This window comes from Egretta garzetta, unplaced genomic scaffold (genome assembly GCF_000687185.1).
Source record: "Egretta garzetta isolate BGI_Z169 unplaced genomic scaffold, ASM68718v1 scaffold323, whole genome shotgun sequence".
Lineage (NCBI taxonomy): Eukaryota > Metazoa > Chordata > Aves > Pelecaniformes > Ardeidae > Egretta > Egretta garzetta.
In genome coordinates, this window is record NW_009259435.1 from 2,746,450 (window position 1) to 2,756,191 (window position 9,742).

The window sequence follows — 9,742 nt, forward strand, 5'->3', positions numbered from 1 at the left end:
TCCCCCCTGAATCAAGAAGGGGGACCCACACACACGGCCCCGTCCTGATCTTCTTTCCCCCCCCCCCCTTTCCTCTCGGTGTATGTGGGGTGAGGAATGGGGCGGGGGGGGGGACGACACACACGCACACAGAGAAGCCCTGAGCCCTCCCCAGGGCTGCTGTTGTAGGCCATCTCCTCCCCACAAACCCAGCCAGCCATTGTGCGCCTCCTTCCACCCATTGTGTGCCTTCTCCATCCCTCTCCTCTCCTCCCCCTCGTCCCCTCTTGTAGTTGGAGGGGGGGGGGATAAGCTGCTGCTCGCTCCTTCCCCACCGCCACCTGAGCTGTGCGGGCTGGAGGGATGGGTTATGCACTCCACTGTTTTCTTTCAAGCTGCTCCTCCTCTCCTCTCCTCTCTCTCCAGTAGCAGATTTGGTTGCCAGACTCTCTTAATTCCTGCTCCGTGCAATGGATGTGGGAGGCCCCGGGCCAAGAGAGCAGCCTGGGGAGGGCTGCGTGGAGGCGGCGGTAGGGATATAGAGGGGAAGGTGCTTGTTGCTCTTGGTCTCTTGTCTCTATTATTGGTTTGGTTGTTGCCTCTGCACTCTTGCCACATAGGGAGACCATGGAGCTCACGGCGCATGCTCGGTAAGGCCCCATAGAAACTTCCTGCTGCTGGAGAAGCCCAGCTCAGGGCTGCTTTTGGTCCGACAGCCCCTGCTTTTCCCCCCAAATGCCCTCACTCTCGCCTCCCTCCCCACCAAATCCACCCTGCATGGGGTGTGCGTGTGATTAAATTGGCCTGTTGGTACTTCCTCATATAAAGGAAGTTGCTTTTTGCAAAGTGCAGATGTCCTATCTGCGAGTTCACAACAGGCACTGCTGAAATATAATGAGATCAGATTAACGTGCTGTCTCCTCATGTTGTCCAGTGCCTAGTCAATATGAAAACGGCAGGTGAGAGCCGCTAACTTCTAAAAGCAGGATTAACTTTGGGGAAAATAGGTATTTATATTCAATTCCTTAGCACTCCTGTACTCGTTACATTATGTAAAGGACTCATTAGAAAAAGCATTGTTTTGTTAAACTGTTGCAAAACTTACTCATATAAACCACCAACACGCTTAAAAGTTTGAATTTTTAATGGAAATATGCCTTTTAAAGTGTTGTCTATTAAAAAAACCTAATTGCTTTTACTGCATGACACAATGTAAGCGGGTCTGTAAGAGTAATTGTCTTGTGTGAACTGCAGAATAAATTAAAACAGAAGGATGAGATAGGGACCTGTGCTTTAAGTATATGCATTTGATTAAAAAAAAAAATAAATTCCTGATGACTATAATTGCATGACTGGGGAGGGGTTTATCAATATAGGACAATCATTATTGCATAACACTTTTTTCTAAAAAGCTTTCAAATTACTTGCATTATGGAGTTTGCATTATGGGTTGATTTGGTATTTGCCAGATTTTTCAACTTTTCTCTGTATTGCCCCTCCTGGTTGGCAGGGGCCAGGTTATTCTCACTGCTTGAGAACAGTCCCCCTGCATGGGAGCTCCTGAAAATGTAATCTCTAAATTACTTGGGGTTTTTTGCTTGCGTCTGGTGTAGATGATGTATTTGCATGCATTTTTTCATCTTTAAGAAAGAGGGTGGAGGCGTGAAAAACAAACTTGGGTGATTCTTGATGCTTTGTGTGATAACTTGTGTGACGGGGTTTTCTTTTCCCTTGATACAGTTAACTTGTTGGGCTTGGTTTGTGGTGCTGGTAGCTGTTACCTGGTATACTTTATACTTTTGGAAAAACAGTTGCAGTGACTAGATTTCTCTATGTGATTTTTACTTTAATTAGTCCCCGAAGTGGTGTTTTTAAGGACACAAGTCACAAAGCTGCTAAACGTTGATTGAAAACTGAAGTGGTGGTACTTTTTTTTTTTTCCTGAGCATCTGTAATTTACCAGTTCTGTGTAATTTTCCTTGGATTGCAAAAGGGATTTTGATTTCAGTTCTCTACAGTGAGTTTCACTTTTGATACCAGCATTGCTTGACGGTGGATTTGCATTGACAGAATACATAACAAAATCTAAGCAAATAGCTACAAAACCTCAGAAGTGTTGGTGTTTGTTTTTTTTTTTTTCCTGAACTTCGTAGAATTTGGACCAAGTTTTAAATCTCAACTGCCAGGTAACAGCTTTTTGGAACTCTTCTTCCTATTAATTTTGCGGTCATGGAAGGGAATCAATAGTTTGGGGTTTTTTGTTGATTACCCTTAACACTGTTTTGATGCTCAGCAGTTTCAAAAGTGGTTTTGATGAGGTTTTTTGGGGGGTGTGTGTTTGTTTTTTGTTTTTTAAAAAAAAAAGCCCAGCGTGGCCTATATTGTCTTGGCTGGAGTTACTCTTGGAAGATGCTAGTAGAAGTTACTTTCTTTATATCAGGAGCCTCAAGGAGGATGAGGAGCTCAAGTTGGAATGTTGTTCAGTAGTTGTATAACAGCCATATTTTCATTCCTGTTAATAAATAGAACAAAGAGGTTGTTCGTGATTAAGGAAACAAGGTATAACCTTCCCTTACAGGAAGGGTTGCTGCATGGGTGCTGAGCAGAGGTTGACAGCTAGGAATCTATCACATATTTTTTAGAGGGATTCTAGATTTTTGTTAATGCTTGGACAGCACCTGAATTTGCCATATTACCTCTCCTACGTGAGAATTTCAAGACATAGTAATGACAGCAGTGCTCAAGTATGAATAATCTTCCTTACTAGTCTGACTAGGTTAGATATCAAACTAACCTGTATTAGTAGCGGGTTAGGTGTTTTAACTGTGTGTACACAGGCATGGTCTTGTCTTCAAATGGACAAATCAATCTAAAATGTTCTTTGGGATTTGATGAGTAATGTAACTCAGGCTTGAATAGGAAAATAAGGATGTGCGGTGTTGATTTCACCCATTGCTATTGAATGGTGGGATAAACTGGTAGCTGTGGAAATAGCTGCTTAGGAAGGCTGTACAATAAAATAGCTTAACTTCTGCTGGTGGTGGTTCACCTGGGAGTTGCAACTCTTCAGACAAAGTAATGAGACCTGTGGTTATCTGGTGAAGATTTTATTTTATGAAGAATAATTATATTCCCTTTGAGAATGGTTATCCTTGCTTTAGATATGATGTTGTGGCTCGGGTTGCAATTGTGACAATCTTAAACTTCTTTGGAAAGAATAATGTCGAGTGCCTATCCAGGTGGTGACAGCATTAACTCACAAAATTTGCTGTCTCAAAAAATAAATTGTTTCTTGTAGGATTTGTTAAAAAGCAACCCAATACATTATTTTAACTGGAACTTTCGAGAGGTAGTGGAGGCCCCCTCCCTGGGAACATTCAAGGCCAGGTTGGATGGGGCTGTGAGCAACCTGATGTGGTTAAAGGTGTCCCTGCTCCCTGCAGGGGGGTTGGGCTGGGTGACCTCTAGGGGTCCCTTCCAACCCAAAACATTCTGTGATTCTATGGTTTTGAGGGCTGGGAGATGTCATTATCCCCATATTTCTGTACTTTCAGGTGCAAAACTAAGGTTACAATGCAGATCATCCTACAGCGTGCTGCAGTACCGTATCTCTCTTGCCTCTGCTTGCTTCCAAAGGCAAAACTGTGCAAATGGAATCATCTCAGGAAACCAATACTTGTTCTAACAAATATACTCTGTCTTCTTCACTGAGGGCTTTATGTGCTACAGAAGAGTAGTTGCAAATTTAAATATTAAATGTATGTGATAGAGGGGAGCAAGAACTATATCTGTATTTAGGGCTGTGTTTAAGGAACCATGATATCAAATCGCCACCTCCTTTGTGTCGGTAAATAGCTGGAGAATCGGTATAAATGTTAATTAAGCACTTGGTCTCTTGTGAATGAAAATATTAGTAGAACGTTAGCTTGCACAACAGAGAATCTAATTTTACACATGACTACGCAAAACGCTTGCTGGTTTGCCAGGTTCCCTAGCGTGTGAATGGGAGAACCTCTCCCGGAGGTGAACGGCATCTTCCAAAGCGCGTTAGGCTGTGTTAGCTCATCAATTTTGGCAGGCTTTTCTTAGCAGTATGGGGTTTGATTTGTTCTTGATTGAAATGGTAACAAGTATGCACACTTTGCATATTCCTTCAGCAAAATAACGACCTCCCATCAAAATCTTGTGAGTAATGATGGTGCTAACAGTGGTCTTGAAAACAGCAAGTGTGTTTTGGTGGGTGGATTTCCAGTCTGAGGCACTTTTCTGTATCCTCACCACAGCTCAGACTTCTTTATCTCCTTTCACTCTTGACAATCACCTTGACAGATTGACCCAGCCTAGAAGTTTTGTTGCTTAATTACAGCATGAATGTGTTGCATTTGTTTGGAGTTTGATAATAGAAATGCTCTTCACATGTTGGCTTGGGTTTAAAAGGTGTAAAGAAAGACGTGGTGGGACGCAGACGCCTGGTAATAGGCCCATTTTTGTAAATATTTTCTCCTCTTCCCCTTCTGTCTTTATAATGAGACCTGAGGTTAGCAGCAGGTAGCCTGTGGAAAATCTGTGCAAGCCATTTGTAGTTTCTTTATTTTTTTTTTGGTAGAGAATACCTGATACGTCATTGTAGAACTGAAAAAATACTCTTTGGAGTGCTTCAAAGCAGTAAGTTATGTTTTATAAGCTGCTATATTTTTTCTAAATCTTCTAGACACCTACTGTCTTTTCTCTTTTCAAATGAATTTAGATGCCAGAGTCATTTGTTTCAGTGGGTTATGTCAAGGTTTTTTTAATTGTCATTCTGATACCTCTGGAAAGCTTTACAGCATTAAGCGTAAGGGTTCTTGCCATTCTCTAAAGGAATTAACAATTGACTTAAACGGCTGTTGAATATCCGTACGGGAGAAGCATACCTGAAGCTTTGTAGCCGTTCAATATAGCAAGCAAAAGCCAACCATACCTAATGAAGGAGTTTGACAGACTTTCAAGCCCAAGATTAGCTATGTTCCTAATGAAAAGGGTAGTGAAGCAGAGCGTTCTGGTAACGTGATTGATTTTTCTTGTATTTAATGTTTGATATCAAACATGTCTGTGTACTATTGATCAGAAGTTATGGGGCTTGATGTGACTCTTAGCTAAAGTTTCAGTAACACGTAATACCCACAGTAGATTGGTTAGTATTAAAAGTAGGCAATAAATGTGATATGGAAGTACTGTCAAACACTATTTCACTTAAAATTTAATAACTGATACTGTACTTGAGATTTATTAACTGGTTTCAATGCAGAAGGATGAATTCATGTGGCATCCTCTTATGTAAACGAACAAGTTTTGACATCTGATGTTGGTGGTGTCTGTAACGCTGGATGGGTGGAGTTTACTCACACTATATATTGCTGAATCGTCTTCATTAAACATATTAAGACTGTGGATATGTCGATATTACAAGCTTGCTTCTGCTGTAAAGCTGTATCAGCTAGTCAGAGGTAACGCTTTTCATCTGCTCTGCAGGTCTGAGCATTTGCATCTTTTCACACCCTTTCCTTTGTGAGTAAGAAATTTAACTGCTGCTCTGAATCAGTTAATCCCCTGAATGCAGGCTGACCTTACTCATGTATATGTGGAATACAAGTAGACCATTGCTTTCCTGCTGCACGCAGGGACTGAACCAAAACATGGATGTCAAAACCATTAATCTACCACCTCTTGGTAAAATGCAGTATTTTTAACTTGGCAACAAACTATTGGAGAATAAAAGTGTATCTAGTAAACTTCAGAACGTGGTGCGTTACCTCTGTGCTTGTTTCACTTTAGGGTATGGATGGAAGTTCTACACCTCTAATGTTTCTAGCCATCAGACTAACTGATATGTGGAAGGTAGACTCCAGTGGCTTAGAGCTGAAGTTCTCAAACAGCATAACAGGGTTAAATTCTGAGAAAGTAGGTAGCAGGGGTAATAATTCTTGTACTGACTTCATGGCAGATAAGTCTCTAATGCAGAAAAAACTCCTCTTGTCTACACTTCGGTCACTTCAGGTTAATATGACTTAGAGGTCAGCATACCTTATCCACATGTGTTTTTCAGTTATTCATTTAAGAAGTGAATTAAGTTTACCTTGGAATTAATTGTCTCAGAGTATGGATGCGTATCTTTGTTTTAACTATTCCTATTTTGTTAGTTTTTCTGTGGCAAGACTTATGTCTTTATGTGCATTGAGCTGGCATCTCAGCTCACCTGAGTGTGCTCTTGTATTTAGGCTGGCAATTCCAGTTTTAACTGGCATAGGATCTTATGATCCTATGTTGAAAATGGGAAAACACTGTATTTCTGGGGAGACAAGCAGTTCTGCCTCTTTCCAGTAACGCTGCCCATCTGAAAGGGATGACAGAATGCCATTTGGAAGGCAAAAAAGGAACTTGGGATGTTGCTCTCTGGGCACAGGTGAGCCATGGCAGGACACCCGAGCCCCCCAGCCAAAGCTCAGCCCCCCTAGGGATTACACATGTTTTGTTGGACCGTGTGCCTCCATCAAGGAAGGGCGGTACACTTTTGGTAGGTGGCTTTGTTGAATTCCAGCGCACTTTGAATGGTACAGAACCAGAGGAAAAACTTCTGAAATTACTTCCAACTCGCAGTCTTAAGACTTATTTCAGGACAAATGTGTAAGATAACGGAATGCTGGTGGAAATTTTTCTGGCCAGTGCGAGATGATGTTTACTGAAAGAAGCCCAATGGGCTGTGTTGTGGTATATCTGTATCGGAGAACTTCATAAACATCACAGTGAGTTGTGCGTGACACCATCATCACACGTAAGCTGGAAGTTATGTTTTGTCTAACAATCCATCAGCCCTCTGCCTTGTCCTTGGCCAACCTCAGAGGTCTGCAGAAGCTGTAAGTGTTTCTTGGAATACTCTCCCTGCATCCACGTGTGTTGTGCAGGGGCTTCCTGAGTTTTCTACATCTTCCGTGGACAACTCTTTTCTCTTGTTTGGGATTGCTTCCAGCTAATGTTGTCTCATGTAAGAACAGTTAGAGGGTACATGTGTGCAGTTATTTGTGCCACTGCCTGGTACGCACGCTTCTGAGCCCACCCCAAAGCTGACATTTAGATGAGTGTGTTTATGGCCTGTACTAAACTGAGAAGCTCATGGGAACTTCTGGAAAACTCACAGTATTGTTGATGTGAAGATTAAAATAGAATAACTATTTGTGGTGTTTCTGTGCTCTTCAGTAGCTGGTAGACTGCATCCCTCAGGCAGAAACCCAGTAGATTTTTGGGGGAAAGAGAATCTGCTTAGCGACTTGGTGATATTATCCCACTGGAGGCAGAAGACAATGACAGAAGGAGTTCTTTTGTGTGGGGTGAAGGAGAGGACAGGAGCTACTGAAGGACTGAACTGGCAAGAAAAGGCAGGTGATGGGAAGATGGTGAATAAATCTCCTGCTGAGGAATATTATGGCTGTGCGCTCATTGCTGCCTCGCAGCTGGTTGCCTTGCAGTTCTTTGGAAGCATCCATTTTGACATCCAGGTCACTCTCTGGGCCATACAATTCTTCTTAGTGGTACAGCTGCATTCCTCCAGCTTTACGGCAGTTGGAGTTGATGGGGATATTCAGGATTTCATGTATACCTGCCACCAGTGGGACAAGCATCCTCTGGTATCCTCACAGGCTAGCCTCTGCCATGCTCCTCTGGGAAGAAACACAGGTCTGCAGCTGGCAAGAGGGCTGAAGCATTCTGTGGGTATCTCCTGATGCAGTGTCTGTGCTGGCGCTGCAGAGATCACCCATCCCACGGCAGGGGAGCAGCCCCGGGGAGCACCCTCCCCTGGCGCTGCAGGCTCTCTTCATCGCTCCCTGCTTGGGCACCGGTGCTGGGGCAGAGTAATCATAGAATGTTTTGGGTTGGAAGGGACCCCTAGAGGTCACCCAGTCCAACCCCCCTGCAGGAGCAGGGACACCTTTAACCAGATCAGGTTGCTCACAGCCCCGTCCAACCTGGCCTTGAATGTTCCCAGGAATGGGGCCTCCACCCCCTCTCTGGGCAACCTGTGCCAGTGTTTTACCACCCTCATTATAAAGAATTTCTTCCTTATATCTAGTCCAAACCTACCCTGCGTCAGTGGCTTTGGCTGTGGGGTTCAATAAAATCATCTGGTTGGTTCCAAATGTTAAAATCATCGAGAAATAATGAAACTCATACAAAGGTGTGTAAATTTTTTTTTTTTTTTTTAGTTCCTCCAGCCTTGCAGTAAGAGCATAGTTTGTTCCAGCTGTGGAATAGCAAGGTTCATACCACTGAGATGGCCTTTTCACCCCATTTCATTACCCTTTCTCCTCTCCCCTTTTCCCCAAATCAATGAACTCTCCTTTGCTTCAGTTGTTCTACAAACCTCACCAAACATTTTAGCATTAAGCATTTCTTCGTAGCCTCTAGCATTTGTCACTCTCATACATGCCGTTTGCCGTCAGCCTGATACAGCTATTTCTCTTCCCCAAGAGCCAAACAAAGCTCTTACAGCTCGAGCAGCGGAGAATTTCTCAGAACTACAGTAGAAATTGTGACCCTGTTGATGTCTGTAATGGTCTGGGAAAAACAAACAATTTCTCAAAGTGAAGGAAGGCCTATTTCTAAAGATTCCTGTGTCTCAGCAGCTGTGCTTTACTATTAGATTTCTTTCCATTATGATCATTTAGCTCTTGTAGTACCTTGGAGAAAAGCGCTGCTTACCCTTGAACTCAGACTTGATTGATATTTGAAAAATAGATAACAAGCAAGTCGTACCTCACCAGTCCCAGCCTTGCAATTCTCTTTTTCTAAGAAAATGATGGTTCTTGGCGTGAAGCGCTGTGGCTTTTTTGGTTGTCTTAGGCTATACCATTTTTCTGTCCCAACGGTCAGTTCTGGTTGGCAGAGTCCTGAACCAGCAGTATGCTGAATGAAGTTGGTTGTTAAAAGTTTGTATGCGAGTAATCACTTGATTTCCTACTCTGCTCGGTGTCCCTCTCGTACTGCCCTGGCTATTTTCCAACTCATCTACAGCTATCTAGCAGCATGAGTGCCAGGGCACGTTCATTGCCTTTTAGTATTAATGACTACCAGGATTATAATGGTTTCCTCCTGAGAACAAACTGCGATGGTTCACAAAAGCTGTATTAATTAGTGGATGATAAAAGTGGGGAAATTTTAGTTTGATCCCAGAGCTTGCAGTGTGGCATTCTTGTAATTATCAACAATAAGTTGCAAGAAAGCATCCAAGGTGGAGAGCTGCGTGGTGGGATGCAACATCAGAAAAACCCACCCAAAAGCCCAGTATTGCCTGAAGGTGGTAGCTGAATGGGAACTAGCTTAAGCTGGCCTAAAGTGGCCATGTGAACGCCCTGCTTTGCTAAAGATCCTTCCAGTAAGTGGCAAAACTATCCCTTGAAATGTATGTTTAAGCTTAGACAAATTCTGCAGCAGACAGTGTTAGCTGACCTCCTAAATAACACTTTGGCAATCTCTTCGAAGGTTAAGAAAGGTTAGCAGCAGGTAAGAAAAATTGATGCGATAACAAGGGAGCTTTTGGAAGACCTCACCTTTGTAAGAAGGGAGACCAGAAGGACGAGTCGTAAGTCAAGGAATAAAAACGCTGGCTGTGTCCTAGATGCAGCGTGCTTGCAAAGCTTGTAGAGGGCTCTGAATGCGTGTTTTGTCTGACAAATGGGAGTAGGATGGTGAAGATAAGTGTAAGGTCTAAATGTGTTTGTGCCAAGCAGAA